This window comes from Chionomys nivalis, chromosome X, assembly GCF_950005125.1.
Source record: "Chionomys nivalis chromosome X, mChiNiv1.1, whole genome shotgun sequence".
NCBI classification, from domain to species: Eukaryota; Metazoa; Chordata; class Mammalia; order Rodentia; family Cricetidae; genus Chionomys; species Chionomys nivalis.
The window spans coordinates 31,022,887-31,039,171 of record NC_080112.1 but is presented as its reverse complement, the minus strand read 5'-3'; the positions used below and the strand labels follow the sequence as shown (position 1 = coordinate 31,039,171).

The 16,285-nt window shown below is 39.6% G+C and overlaps 1 protein-coding gene across 13 annotated transcripts in view; it reads left to right on the top strand.

Moving 5' to 3' along the window:
- The window catches only part of Cask (calcium/calmodulin dependent serine protein kinase), a 352,639-nt gene that overhangs the window by 201,647 nt on the left and 134,707 nt on the right, over positions 1-16,285 (top strand). The gene's annotated exons all lie outside the window — the stretch shown is intronic.

Below are 16,285 nucleotides of genomic sequence, written 5' to 3'. Positions count from 1 at the left end.
CAGAGACAATGCACTGCATGCTAAAAAGCAGCAGAGGGAATGGCGCCACCATGAATATCCTTAGCAAATATTCCCTAACGAAAGGAGGGCAAGAGAATATCAAGAAGGATCAATGATGTTGAGTCTCTACAGAAACAAATAACACTTCTTCACTTTCCCAAATTTGTGTCCCCTTGAGTAATAGCCTTGGATTCTAAACCTACTGGAAAAACAGTTCGTAAAATTTGTAAAATACCACTAAACTTCAGAAGTCAAATAAAAGTCAGCGCTTACAGAATTGCTTCCAAGAAAATGTCTGCAAGTGTGCATCCCTTGACAGAGTGTCTGTCTACACGCTGGCTCTCTGCTAATGTGACAAGTGAGAAGATGTCTTCAACTCTAGCAGGTATACTCATGGCTAGCTAGACACTTACTCTGCTGACCACCTCACTTAATGATCAGAGTTCACAGTTCAAACAGTTGACTCCTTTCACACATTTCTAGTTCATCGTTAAGCTAAAACTGAACAGAGAACCGTCCTTACCTGTTTATGCTGACTAATAGTGTACTGTTCGGGCTAGTGATCCAAATTTCAGACTCACAATTCTCCGATCTTCACCCTTCCAGTATCTTTAACCAATATGAATAGTCTTGCATGACAGCAACTGCAATGGGGAGAAAAAGGAAATTAGGGTATTGAAGAAATTCAATAGTTATGGAAAATGTAGCAACTACCTCTTCCCTCAAAAAAACAAAACAAAACAAAAAAAACATTGCTTATTTCTCTATTTCTTTAGTGGGAGGAAGTTAGTGGGCAATCCACCTATAAACATATTTAGTGTACTTCCTTATGCTTATTTTCTGAAGTAGTTAACTTTACTATTGTGATTGGCTGAAGTTACATTCAAAGATTAATCCCACATAGCTAATTATTTTTCTGTGAGCATGACAGAAGGAACTGCTCTCCAGTAACTCAATAAAGTACCGATATAAATTTGTCTTTAAGCTTAATTCCAAAATTGTCTGCTGATTGCTCCTTGCAATCCATCTTTTCGAAGAGTAGAGGAAAACAAAACATCAAGTTTTCTTAGTTTTGATAGCTCAATCAAACCAAGCATCACTCTGCTGGATTAAAACCTCATGGTCATCAGTGATCTTAAGGCTGTTTTGAGTTTGAAAAGGCTGATGCCCAGAGATGCTCACTGTGTACACAGACTATACCCAGGGACAGGAACCCAGTTTGGTTTCTAAAACCAACTCTTTCTCCACTTCAAATTGGAATGTACTACCTTCATTTGGAGTTGAAGTAGTAGTGAGTACATCAGTTAGAGCATTTGATGATGGATTTGGGGATCCTTGGAAGTAGCAAATGTGTTTCAGAACAAGTTAATAGTCATAACAAACTATGAAATTAAGCTTACACACAAGGCTGTTTAGTCAGTCTGTGAGCGACCCACTAAGTGAAGAGTAAATGCACATAGCCGAGCTATGTCTAAGAGCTATGTACATTCAGCACTGCACCACTGAGCTACCTACATCCCTAGCCCAGTTTTGCCACTTCTTGTTTCCAGACCCAGTTCCACCCCATCTGCTTACCATTCATCCAGTATGCAGAAGTTGAAAAATGAGGTTTATTCCAAGATTGATCCTGAGAAGCTAGAGAGGGCTATCATTAGCAATGCTCTACCTTAGAGAACTGAGTTACAAGAAAGGGCTTTTATAGGGAGGGTAAGTCTGGTTTGTGTAGTGGTACAATGGGCAGGAAGCTCTGTGCCCATTTCCCTTCCCCTTCTGGCAAAAACATGATAATCAACCTTAACCTTCTAGGGCTATTTACAAACATACTAGTTTTCTACAAGTTAACCTTCACAGCGATTTGTATGCTTTATGTTGATTGATGCAGAGAATTAAAAGAACAAGAAGGGCTACACATTCTGATGTTATCTGAAAGTCACCAGAAGTTCGGGATCTATAAATTGTTTGGCAATTACCATCTTCATCATTTTGCTATACTTTGCTTCAGCATTTAGAGTAACAAAAGGCAAAAGAGGCAAAGGTAACTGCCAGCAAGGGAAGGAGGGATGGGCACATAGCTTTCTCCTCCTGCAAAGCCAGCCCCTCCCTGCCTTTATAAAAGCTGTTTCTCTTTTGGCAGTAATAGGGATAGAACTCAGGGACTTTTGCATATCCAGCAGGCCCCTTGAATTCCCCAAGATGGACAACACCTTAAAAAGTGGCCATTGTTACATTCTTGACTGCTTTGTATTTTAGTGTTCTGTATTTTTCTTGAACAGTGCGGTTCATGCGGATAGTTATTGGAGTTTCTGCCACGCTTCTAGTGGCATGTGGAGGTCAAGGAAATAGAATGGCTAACCACAAACTGGAGTTTCTTAAAATTCAGCGAAGATGTGATGTGTTATACAGACTTCACATGCTCTGTGAAGTAGAAAATGGAAGAAACAGTAAATCAAGATGGTTCCAGAAAAACTTTGTAACTGAAAGGAGAGAACAGAGAGTGTGAGGAGCAGTGGGGAAACGAGGCTCAGAGGAATGACAGGCACCTAGCGTGACACTACTGGTAAAATGATGGGAAATTTCTAAGTAGAAAATATTTCCACTAGTAGAAAAAAATCAACATCAGGTGATAGTACACTAGCAAAAATGTTACTTCTCAGGGAGACAGTTCAAGAGTATTAAGCCAAGTTGTAAATTCTCTAGGAAATAAAAAGTGTTCCTTTGTTACAAGGAGGTTTTTTTAATGTTTTTTTGTTGATGTTGTTTTGGTTCTTTGTGTTCCCCGTCATTCACCTCTTCAAAGTTCTGCTTTATTTGTCCACATGTAAATGTTCTTATGTGGTTACTGCTTCTAGCATCTGACCAAACAAAGTCTTCTGCTCTCATCCTTATGATCTGCCTCTTGGAAATGTTATCTTCCCCAAGTTTAAGTTCTGCCTTGAGCTAAATTTTCTTGGTGCATGTATCAAATCTGGCTTCAGAATTCCTTTGGAGTACTTCAGTAAGAGTGGCCCAGAAAATGGCCATGTTCTCATTCATTTTGCAACCCATGGTGAGCTGTGACTATGTGAACTTGGGGAGCAGGAGGGTGCTCAAGGTCACATGTACCAGTACCCATCAAAGCCAAAAGCCAGAGGACGTGAGATAACTTAGTCATATTTGAACTTAGGTGTTTCAAATGGGAAGTTATTTTTACCTCTTCATGCTAGTATCTAATCTGGCTGTAACTGGCCTTTTAAATTGTCCATCTGACCACACAGAAGCTCAGGGCATTAAGAGAGAAACTGATATACAAGACAAGAACACATCTTATTTCGTGCACATTTAGAACATTACATACTAAAGATCATGAGTTCTCTCAAAGAAGGCCGTGCATTGTTCGGCCCAAGGCAGTTAGCTCTAGAAGTGAAGTGCAATCCTGTTACTCAAAGATGTGGTTTGTTCAGGCTCACTCAACCTCCTGTTCTCTTCAGGATGTGGTGTCTGGCCACAGCCCTGTTTCCAGTTCTACTGCTCTCAGGCCTTCATGTCTATTACAAGAAGTGGTAATCATGGGAGACACATCTGTACCTAGAGTTCAAGCCCCTTCTCCAATAGCTCTAAAAGAGTAGGCTACCCATCCTAATATGCCAATTCAAGAAACAAATGAAAAATTGCAAAGAGCAGGAAAAGGAGAGTTAATCACATGCACACATCGAAAATAGAAACAGATAAGTGTCTAGTGGCCCCAGGCCGCTCTGCAGGTTACTGACATCAGCTATGGGTTTTATTTTATTTTATTTTTTTGGTTTTTTTCGAGACAGGTTTCTCTGTAGCTTTGGAGCCTGTCCTGAAACTAGCTCTTGTAGACCAGGCTAGCCTCGAACTCACAGAAATTCGCCTGCCTCTGCCTCCCGAGTGCTGGGATTAAAGGCGTGCGCCACCACCTCCAGGCCAGCTATGGGTTTTAAGTAGAGGACAAATTGAGGCAAGAAGTCAAGAGCTATGCATAATTGTCTGCCTTTGTCAAGGTGTAGCCAGTACTTTGTGTGAATCACCTTGTGATCAACAAATTGTTAACTCAGTTCTGGCTCAGCAAGGTGGGCTGTAGAAGTTGGAGGGGACAGGGTGGTTCTCAGGAGATGGTTGCTCATACTGTAATCCTTGTTGTGGAGAATTGTCCTAATCTGGGGGGTAGACTCCAGTGGACTGCTGGTTTAGGATAATGACTGCAGAACTTTAGGCACCTTTTAGGTGTCTAGAGCAGGAAATGGTAAAAAGCCGATACCAAGAGGCCTCCTTTAGTCTTGTCTTTGTGTCCTTGGCCTTGAAGGGCAATGGAATAAGTTAGTTATTGTGGATTTTTTTCATAGGCATTCTTTGGGTGATTAAAACATAACAAGTAAGGGAAGGTAGAAGGGATAGATGTAAAATGAAGGCAGAGGTGCCAGACTTATATGGGGGCCTAAATGAGAAGGTAATGATTTTTAGGAAGATCAGGACTTTTTTCTTTTTTCCATGTATAGGTGTGTACACGAGTTCGAGTGTATGCAGGTGCATGTATGCATGTGAAAGGCAAAGGACACATGCAGATTCTAGCCTCAGAAACACCATCCACCTCCATTGAAGACAGGCTCTCTCATTGACCAATGAGGCTAGACTGGCTGGCCACAAGGATCCTGACTCTGCCTTCCCAGCCCAGAATTAAAAGCACTCCACCATACCCGGACTTTTTTTTTGGAGGAGGGGTTCTGGATATCAAACTCATGTCTTTATGTTTGCATCTAGCACTTTTAACCACCTGAGCCTTCTCCCCGGCCTTCTAGCAAAAGCAGTTTCTAAGTGTCTGTTAAACATTGTTTATTAGTGCCCCAAAAGGGTGCTCTTCTTACTTTTCAGACCTGATTTCTTACCAAGCAGCATATTTGTCTCAGTAACTACTAAAAAACAGTAGAAAATTCTAATCAAAATTTAGCCATTTCTAAATATCACGGATGCCCTTGGTTTCAATCCCAGCACCACAGGCAACAGAAGAGAGTTGTGAAGCTTGAGAAGTCCTAATGACAAACAGTGAATCTGGTAATCCAGGATTCGCTAGCCTTCACCTTTGCCTCTTGGCTTTTCATATAGGCCCAAGTCTACAGCTAAACATTACCTTTCAGAAATGCACTGCACAGATACATTATAGCATCCTCCTTAGCACTGCACAGATACATTATAGCATCCTCCTTAGCACTCGTCACACAATTGGAGTCACCTCAGAGGTGGCAGCTGGGATGCAAACACGTAATTTGCAGGTTTAGGGGAGGGCAGAAATCTTAGTAATGGAATAAACTCTTGAGGGAAAGAGTTTGAACTTTTGGCTTCTTTAAATCAGCCAAATGTGAGTCATGTTTCAGAAGCAACCATTCTTTTCTGTGGGTTCTTGGACAGCCAAAGGTAAAGATGGAAATGGACCTGCAACTCTGTTACTGCCATGCCTGTGCTATCTTTGTAGTGTTCAATGAAACTTGCTTTCCTTTTTTTTTTTTTTTTTTTTTTTTTTTTTTTTTTTTTTTTTTTTTTGGTTTTTCGAGACAGGGTTTCTCTGTGGTTTTGGAGCCTGTCCTGGAACTAGCTCTTGTAGACCAGGCTGGTCTCGAACTCACAGAGATCCGCCTGCCTCTGCCTCCCAAGTGGAAACTTGCTTTCCTGAAGCGTGTGACAAGGTTCTAAAGGTAATGTGACAGAAACACACGCACACATTACACCACAAAACAGCAGCTGGGAATGCAGAGAAATGAAGGTAATTAGTCACGTATCAGCGGCCAGAGTTCTCCACTGCTTCTTTCCAAGAACACGGTTTCCTGGCCATTTTATTACTCGCTACTTCTTTTGAATTTCTAGATAAAACTGTTCTGAGATCAAGGCTGTGTTCCATGTCACTTCCTGTCTTTTATTCAAGGAAAGCAGGGAAGGGTTTCAAGGGAAGATGAGGGAGAACTAGTTATGAGGTCTTCCTTCCTGTACCTGTTAGTGTCTGTATTTAGTTTCTCACACTGAAAGCCCCAAATATTGAAGTAATATGTTTTACATAAACTGCTCTTAGAAAAATTGTTTATAGCCAGGCATGGTGGCACAGGTCTTTAATCGCAGCACTCAGGAGACAGAAGCAAGTGGATCTCTGTGACTTCGAGGCCAACTGGCTTTACATAGAAAGTTCCAGGGCAAACAATGCTATATAATGAGACACTGTCCTGGGAGTGAGGGTCAGAAAAGGAGAATTTGATAATAAATGACAATCCCTTAACTACATTTTTATAATTATGCATATTAATACATAGAAGTTTTAGGATATTCTGGCGATGAATGCCATTATTTCTTCTACTTTCTATATGGTAGATACAGGCTCATAGAGGACAAACTTATTATCTATGGTAACACAACTAATATAAGGTCTTGATTTGACCTCAAATATTAAATGCTACTTTATCCTGACTCACATCAAATAGGATCGCACTCACAGAATCTGCATTGTTCTTATTTATTTATTTAAAAGACATTTCATACCATATATTTTTATCATATTTTCCCCTCCCCAAAATTCTTCCTATCCACCCAACTTTATGTTCTCCCTCTCTTTGTGTCTGTCTGTCTGTCTCTCTCTCAAAAAGTCAAAACCAAAACAGTGGTGGGTATGTGTGCATGTGTGAGAAATAACAAAACAAAAAACACAGACGCACAACATGGAGTCTGCTTTGTGGTTATTGCTTTTGATAAGGTGGCCGAATAGGTATCTCCTTTGGCCAAAACCAGTTCTTACTTATGTACCCGTTGCCAACTTTCCATGTAATCTGAGGGTCATGCTTTGAGATTCTGAATTTAATGCTATCCCTTTACCCAGTAGGTGTTAGCAATCATTGATGATTCCTATTAAACTAGGGGTCTCTTCTGTTGGCACTTGCATTGTGGTAACTTTTGATGTGTGGAAATAGGTTAGAGTTGAAATAATAATTTCAAGTCATCATTCCAAGCAAGTCTTTTTTTCTAAATCTTTTAAACAGCTCTATTCATGGCACTATTTCTAATATTTTCTTCTTGCCTTTTCTTTCAGGGAAAAGCAACCTGAAATGTGATGCTTTCATAAAACTAAAGCATTGATGCTTGGAAATAACAAATGTTCTTCATTTCCGCATGTCCAGAAATAAATACCTAGTAGAAAACAATTGAAGAGAAAAACTTGCATTAAATTTTAAACAGGGCAGCTCTCTAAGCTGTGTGCTTCTTTAAAGCTTGGCCGCCAGAGGGCAGTGTATCACCAGTGTCAAACCCTCTGCTAGCGCAAACTGGACCTGCTTACATTGCAGTCATTTCCAGCTGGAAACTAAGCAAATAGAAAAATGTGGGGTTCGTCCTCTTAAGCCCTAACAAATCTATAAATGTCATTATTCTAGTGGATTAAAACCACTTTAAATTTGATAAAATCAAAATAATTTTAAAACAATCCTTTCTGTCCTTATGATGAAAGCCATGAATAGGCTAGATCATTTAAGGGTTCTTTGGTTTGCTTTTGTTTTGTCTTGCTCTAATGACTATCATAAGAGTTGCCTCTGTGAAATATTCAGACTCTAATTATCCTGGAGGCTAAAGTCTGATGGGATGGTGTGATGACACAAACACCCAGGAGGCAGAGCTTGATGGATCTCTGTGAGTCCAGGCTGTCAGCTACAAATGAGACCTCCCTCCCCCAAAGAAAAGGAAAAGAAAATCTAACATTTTATCATGGGATGGTTTTGTGGCCATCTTCTGGTATTTAACTTTTAAAATAAAATTATGGCAACTGATGAATATAGTTTGAAAAGTCAGATAATACTAAAATTCTTATAATGAAAATAATTAGTAAATATATTTTAAAGTAGATTTTACTTTCTGAAGAAAGTATTAGAAAAGATGCCCTTTATCCTCAGCTGGCCTCACTTCCTCCTCTAGCCTATCAGCTGGCCTGATCCTTCCTCGCCATTCATTTCTCTGCATCAGGGGCACACATGTTGTTTTAGCCCTGAGAAAATGTGGTTTGCCACCAAATCTTCAGTTTTCCTGCCACTTCCCATCCTGCCTGGGGCTATCACATAACTACACTATTCCCTCCGCCCACCCGACAGACTAAAGAACTGGCAAGTAAAATCGCTCCACGAACTCAGTTTTTCCTAAAGGGATATATTATATCCATTATCGCCTTTTTAGAAATTGTTTTTGATACATTCTTTTCATTCTCATCTACCACATTCCTCTTAATATGCTTTCAGATTTGATGTGCTCACTAGACTTTTATGTTTTTTCCTCCATGTAGAGTAAGCTAGCTCCTTCCTTAGGGTTTAATAAGATGTGTGTACCTTTGAGTCCACGGTTTCCTCGGCAACATTCCTCAGAGCAAAGAAGATTGTGCTTCATAAAGGACCTGCCATGTCCCAGGCAGGTCTTGGAGCTGTCGCACTGCTTTGGTTCCTCCTCATATTGAAAGCTACATTAAATGTGCCATTTCCTTTGTAATTTTTATCCAGCATTAATAGCCTTCTCTTTCTTTTGCTTCCAGAACATTAATCTGGCTTTGCAGTAAAACTCGGAGAAAAGCCTATTCCTGCTTTTATCCTAGCTTCTAGTAGTTTGTTCAACCCTGGGAGTGGGTAAATCGATGGAAAGACAATCATTCCAGAAGGGTGGAGGAGCTTCCACCGTACTAGGCTGTCCTTGTCACCATCACTCAAGGTTTCACTGCTTTGAGGATTATAAATCTCAAATCATTGGACCAGGATACTCACATATGTTTACTTAGTCTTTGCTCTCTAATTGCCACAGCTACTTGGAACCTTGTAATCGTTACCCACAAGAGCTGACCCCATGTGTCCTGTGTTTTTCAAGCCTCACTGGCCACAAAGGGGAACTGAATATGAGCATGCATGCAAACCTATCAGTTCCCTTTGCAGCCAACTGAATGTGTTTGTTTAAAGGATATAGAGGAAATGGTGTTTTTCTTCTGAGTACAGACTGAATTTCCCCATCCAGATGAGCATTTCTGCTTCTGGCAGATGGAGAGGGGGTGTGGAAAAGAAGAGGGCATGCAATTATGAGAAAAGAGGCTTAAAACAGAAAGTAGAGACACAGAGACAAAACTGAACTGAGGAAGAGAAAGAGGTGCTCTCAGTACAGGAAAGGAAAACAGCAGAAGGGAGTGTCCCGCTGCTAAGAAAGTCTCCATTCATAGGGCACCAGAAAGGGCAGGAAGGAAACAGAGGAAGGAACTGGTGCAGAGGAACTGTCTGTAACACCTATGCCAACAGTATCAGCTGAAGGCATAAAGAACTTTTGATCTAGAAATTTCCTGTTGGGCAATGTTTGAAAAGAGAGCACAGACTGGCCATGGTGATGTGCGCTTGTAGTCCCTGAACTTGGGAGACTCGGTCAGTAGAGTAGTGTGTTGGAGGCCAGTCTGGGCTACATAGAGAGACCCTGCCTCCAAAAGAATAACACAAGTAACAGCAAGGGGATTAGGATTGCTACTCTCACTCGCGTTCCTGTCATTGAGGCAGAGTTTTAGAGAAGGTGCCTTGACACCATTTTCCATTGCAGCGTGCTGACTAGTTCAGCCACCCAGATTCCACAGATATATACTAATGTGTCCTCTGGCACCTTTCCAGATGCCCTCATGTTCTTTGTCTGCTTGCTGAGTTTCAGAGGATGGTCTGGCTAGAATAACGCAGAATAGATCTGCTTTCCCATCCCAGTCACCGCTGTTAGGAATGTAAGCTACAATTCGGTTCCTTTTGTCGGTTTCTTCCAGAGTTGGCCCAGAGCAGCTTTCATTGTATACTTCTCTAGATCTCGTGTTTACCCTCAGCTCTTGGTCATTGCTCTGTGTGTATTTCTGCCTTTTCCCTAGCATTTGGCTATTTGGGTAACATATGTATTAGTTTCTGCTTTCTGGGTACATTTATTAACTCATTCAACCTTTTTAACAACTCTCTAAGTGAGGTACTGCCATTACTCATGTTTTGTTTGTTTGTTTGTTTTGGGAGGAGGAAGAGCTTGTCCAAGGCAATTCGTGAATGGTGGAGCAGACATATGAACTCAGGCAGTCTCTAGCCTGTCTGTTATGCAGCCTCTCTGTTCATTATTTACTGTAATGTTATTAAGCTCTAAGTTGGATTCCTCCTCCCCAAGATTCTCCCCATGGTCATATCAATGAGGTCATAGATCTGACTCCATATCCATTGGCCAACACTAATACCCTGGACTGTGCAAATAGGAAATAGGCACAACTGACTTTCCCCAGCACATCTTCCCCTTCATTTTCTTTCATTCCTTAGCACAGTACTAATTCTTTTCTTTAATTAGCATGTGACATATTAATATATTTAATCAGAAGGCCTGATCTAAGAGAGTGTTTCTTAAATGTGTTCTTACATATCATGCGTGAGCATTTGGGTTTTGTAGTTTATCACTCAGAAAACATTTCTATTTTTATGTCCTCAGGGTCCCCTCGTTTGACACCTCTGTACTATTTATAAGTAAACGACTAAGCTATCAAAAATATGATTTCACCTACAAAGTGTAGAACCCTTGAGAAATGATATTAAAAGACTAGTGACTACCTAGATTTATTGATGAGTTGGGTTTTTCCTTGCTACAGTTGCCTGACAGAAGAAGTAATTGACCTAAGTATAAGTACATGCATGTGGAAGTTATTTGTAACCATTTGAACAAGAAAAGATTAGTATTCAGAATATATAAAGAACTACTTCAACAATTTTTATTATCAATTAATCAATTTTTCCCAGCCCGATCACAGTTTCCCTTCCTCCTCTCTTTCCAGTTCTTCCCCACAGTCTCACCTCCACTCTTTCTCCATTCTCTTCAGAAAAGGACAGGCCTCCTAACCATGGCTTATCAAGTTGCAGTAAGGCTAGGCACCTCCTCTCCTATTAAGGCTGGAGTAGGCAACCCCGTAGGAGGAAAGGGTCCTGAGAGCAGGTAACAGGTCAGAGACAGTCTCCCTCTGTTAGGAGTCCTGCAAGAAGACAGTTACACAACTGTAACATATGTGCAAGGAGCCTAGGTCAGTCCCATGCAAGCTCTCTGGTTGTTGGTTCAGTCTTGTGAGTCTCCATGAGCTCAGGTTAGTTGATTCTGTGAGTTTTCTTATGATGTCCTTAGCTCCTCTGACTCCCATAGTTCTTCCTCCCTATCTTCCATAGGATTTCCTAAGGTCTGCCTGATGTTTGCCTTTGGGTCTCAGCATCTATTTCCATCAGTTGCTGGATGAAAGCCTCTCTGATAATAATTGAGCTAGGAAGTTAAGCAACTAGGGAGGAGAGGAAGGTACAACTGTGAGCAGACCATTTACTCAAGAAAGCCTACATGTGGGAAGTGTTATGGAAGATGATGCTCCATTGCCCTAGTGATCAGGAAAGTGTGCACTGAAGCCACAAGGAGATACCGTCTTATACCTATCTGATTGACAAACAGTAGGTGTTAGCAAGGATGTGGGCATCTAGGAGCTCATTTCCTCCCACTTGTAAGATTTAGTGTACAAGTAGTAAAATTGCTTTGGAAAATTAATTATCAGAGCTGGGACATACTGATGACCTGTGTAGTCTTACAGCCAAGCATTGCTGCTTGTAGATGTCAACTCTAAGGAACCTCCATGCAAGGACCCTGGGTGAACAGAAAGCTTCTCTTCACTTCACCATGGCTCCTACTGACAGAAAAACTGGAAACCACCTAAGTGTCCATTGGTAGGGGAAATGTATCCTAAAACACTTCATCTGTGTTAAACACATAGATAATCATAACCATAGTGGGGGAAAGTTATAAAATGATAAAAAAAAAATAGGGGCTGGAGAGATGGCTCAATGGTTAAGAACACTGCCTGCTCTTCCAGAGGACCCAGGTTCAATTCCCAGAGCCCACATGGCAGCTCACACCTGTCTGTAACTCCAGTTCCAGAGGATCTGACACCCTCACACAGACATACATGCAAGTAAAACACCAATGCACATAAAATAATAATAATAATAATAATAATAATAATAATAAAGAAACTATAGAATTTAAAATAATAAAATGGTAAAATAGTATTTATAACACATGTAAACTTTTAAAACAAAGTGTATCTTATGCATGTAAGTGTTATAAAAATACAAAAATATACATTGAAAAGATAATGTATTAACTTTAGAAAGACTTTGACGGATACTGTGAGGTAAGCTTTAATATATCTAACTTTGAATCTTGTGTATAGGCATTAGAGAATTATTATTATTATTATCGCTACCTTCTATATTTAGACAAGGTCTCAGTGCATCACCCCAGCTGGCCCTGAACTCACTGTAAAGCCTAAGCTGACCCTGAATTTGCAATCTCTTGCCTCAGTATGCTAAATGTCTGGGACTACAGGCATACACCAACATGCCCAGTGAGAATTTTAAGACCAAAACATTAGCATCTGTTAATTTTGAGTCATAAGTACTTAACTGTCTCTTGTAGTATGGATATCCCCCCTTTAAAATATGTTTCTGTTTTTTAAAAAAATAGTCAGGTATAACAATACATACCTGTAAAATTCTGACCTAACTAAACAGTAAGATCACAAGTTCAAGGCCAGCCTCTACTAAATATTGAAGCTGAACGCATAAAAGAGGGGTGACGCGAGTCAAATAATCCCAAACTGACTCCAATATACTGTGTTCTAAGGCCTTTCTTTACTAATGGGGAAAACTCACGGAACAGGAGCCGGGGTCCAACCTGAAGGAGAGCGTAGGAAGAAGAGAGAGAATTGGGCGGGCCAGGGGCTTTTTGGGAACCCAAAAGTCACGCCTCCAACCTGGTCCAGCCTCCCAAAGGCCATTGGGTAAAGGAGATTCCCCATCACCTCCCCCTTTTGTCTAAATAAGAGAATTCCAAACCCAATACAAAACTATATACAATAAGAACAGATATCAACTATAAAATTAGAATTACAGCCAGCATAAACAATATTAAGCAAGGAGCGTATGTTAAATGTTTTAATAAACATTCTATCCTAAGAAGTCTAAGTCTTGTATTGGTAGTGGCTTGGCTAGATCATAAGAGGAAGGTAACTACGACTATCTAATCTTCAACCCCATCGAAGGCCTGAGAAGGGAGATATTACTTGAGTAGGCAGGAAGTACTATCAAGCAGTTTCCAAAATGTGCAGTAGATGACAGAGATAACTGGCTACCTGGGCAATCACCCAAAGTCTCATTTGCAATGTTGAAGCAACCAACTTTGGCTAAGGCCTAGGGTAACTAACAGACCATTTTTAGAGGCAGGAAAATTTTTTAAAACCATCTTACCCTGTCTTGGCAAGGTGTGGCAGTCTTTCTTCTTGTATCCTGCTTGTCCAGTCCAGACATCGTGCACTTTGTCAGTGGTCAAGGCATGGGCAGTTCCTTGCCCAAAGGCCAGTTGTGCCAAGAAGAAAACAAGCTCCCAGTGGAATGTCTTTGGTGCTTAACATTCTCTCAATAATAGATCGGTGCTGCCCGGAGCAATTGTGTCTCACGTCAACAGAACCCTAAGTCATTTAAAAATGCCATTTCTACAATTCTTTGAAGTGGTTGAAGATTACCTATCTATGCGGAATACAGTTTCTATGTATCTAAAGAACCTAATTAGTCTGACTATGACAAGCATGAATGACTATTGGCCTATAATATTTAATATCTATATAACTTAATGACTAAGACTTTATATCAGAATATTAAACAGTCTTTAATGACCTCAAAGTGTAAACAGTGTATAAGTATCTTGATCAAAGGTAGAAATATATAATGCAATATGATGAATATATCCTAGAAGTATATCAACATACACAATGTCTTAAAGAGAGGTAGAGAGACATGCATGCATACAATCTGACAAAATAACTTTGTATAGGTGTACAAATATTGTAAAAAGAAATAGGAGCATATTCAATATAACTAACTTATATCAATATATAAGAATCTATACCAATGTAAATTGTAAATAATAGCTCACAAGTATTCACTCTATTACTCACTATTATTAATATTAGTGTGAGTAAGTTCACAGGAATCTACCTATTATCCCATTCAATTTTCCCTCTTTTTTTTTTGAAAGGAGATCTCTGGGCCTACATAATTTTGACCCCCAACCCCTGCACACATGCAACACACAAATATATAAAGACTTGGCGATTACCATGGTACTTAGGTAGAGTAAAATGACAAGGAAAAACATTGTCTTAGCAAAGACAGTGTCTGGGGAATGAAAGCTGATGAGTTTGCATTCCCTCAGGTAAATATAGCTGCCACTTACACACCACAATACAGTGCTATGGTGCACGATGAAACGCACACGAATACAGTTTTACATGGAGTTCCATTCAGTTGCTTGTAAACATGAAGGAAATAAGAGACAAAGTGGGAATTTAGGACAAATCTCATATCTCATTTCCAGATCTGTGCCCATTGTTCCCACCACCTAAGCAGCTCACCAAGTCTTCATCTGCAAACCCAGACAGAGCTCAGTGGCACTGCAGTGACCACTCAGCCAGGCTATGACATGGACATTTCTCTATAGAGATTTCTATCATTATTAATTAATTAGTCATCCACAGATGATCTAGTCATCTATGCTTTTTAATGTTTTTGGTCTCTTTATTTACAGCTTTACAGCTTACTTTGTATTCCACTTATAATTGCCTTAGCGTGATACAAAGTAAGGCCATAAATTGGCTTTTTATTTTAAATTTGCACACACTATTTATTAAGCCATTTCTTCCTTCTAGAAGCGTTCTGTGTTGGGGGTTTTAATTCGCAGTGATCATCTCTCAGAAAGGGATGTACGACAATCACCTTGGAAGCTTTTCAAAACCATGCACACCTTAGCTAACAAAGCTTTGGGTCTCCCTCAGATTAGTTCCTGCCCTATTCTGAGAACCATTCACATGTCATGCACTCTCCTCATATCATCAAAGTTGCTTTCTGTGTCTCCTCCCTTGATTTTCCTAATGAGGAAAAGAACATATTCAGTATCAGCTAAGTAAGTTTCTGTTACCAGATTAGGTATCCCTTATCTGAAATGTTTAGGGCCATAAGTGTTTTGGAGCTTGGGGTTTTTGATCTGGGAATATCTGCATAGACTTTACTAGTTGATCATCTCTACCCTACAATCCCAGTATTGGAAACTTTAAAACATTTCAGATTTTGGAGCATTTCGACTTTGAGGATTTTAAAATTAGGTATGCTCAATATTTTTTAGATACCTAAAAAATAATTGCAGCATCCATATTGTCTGTTGAGAAAATCCTGTTTTATGTTTTATGAGTAATTTTTCAGTAGGCTTTGGTTGAAATTGTTGTAATTTGATTAGTTCTATTTTTGTATGAGCAGGTTTAATCTGTTTTTTAAGTTAAAAATCAAGGTTCATGTATAATTGTCTTTTCCAAAGATTGTAGAAATAGTTACCATCAAATAGCCTGGTTCTGTGCAGAATACTTTCTCAAAACTAGCAGCAATTGAGGTGTCACTCAAGGGCCAGGCAATTCATGTTGTCCTTATATGGCATTGCCCATGTGAGTTATTATTTAGAAGCTTGTTCTGGTTGCAAATCTTTTGCAAGGTGAAGATATGCATATACTTCTGAATTTCCTTTTTCTGTGTGTATTTAGAACTAACCCTTGTGTTGACAGATAAGACGGTATTTTCTACATACATACATACATGCACCAATGCTCAGAAAGAAAGATTATATATAATAAATAACCCTAAATTTAGCATTTTTAAAAAACTCTAGAACTATTCTCAAGATTCAGGTTATTTTAAGGAGTGTTTATAGATGAAATATCTATCAGTAAATAGCCCATTATGATATTGCAGGTGGATAGACTTTAATCAAATTTTACTTTATTGAAAATAACATAAGTTAATTCAGTAAACTTTTACAAATAGTTTAGAAAGATTGTGTCACTTAATATAAATAATGAGATGGTTTCCAGAACTATGGGTATTTTATTTGAATGGTCCTTAAACTTAGAGTAACAGGTAGTATAGTGTGTGTAGTATAATGTGTGTACACACACTAGCCAGATTTTTGCAGTTTCCCTAAGGATACCTCCTCTCTAGATTGCAATATCCAATTATCCTTCTGCTCTATTCAGAATGACTGGGAAAAGGCTGACCGTGCCCATTTTTAAAAGCAAGTTTTCTTCCCCCGTCTTATTTGACCATCTATCTTTATTTCCTTTGTTCGTTCAACTACTTGGAAAATATTTATTGATTTCTAACTTGCC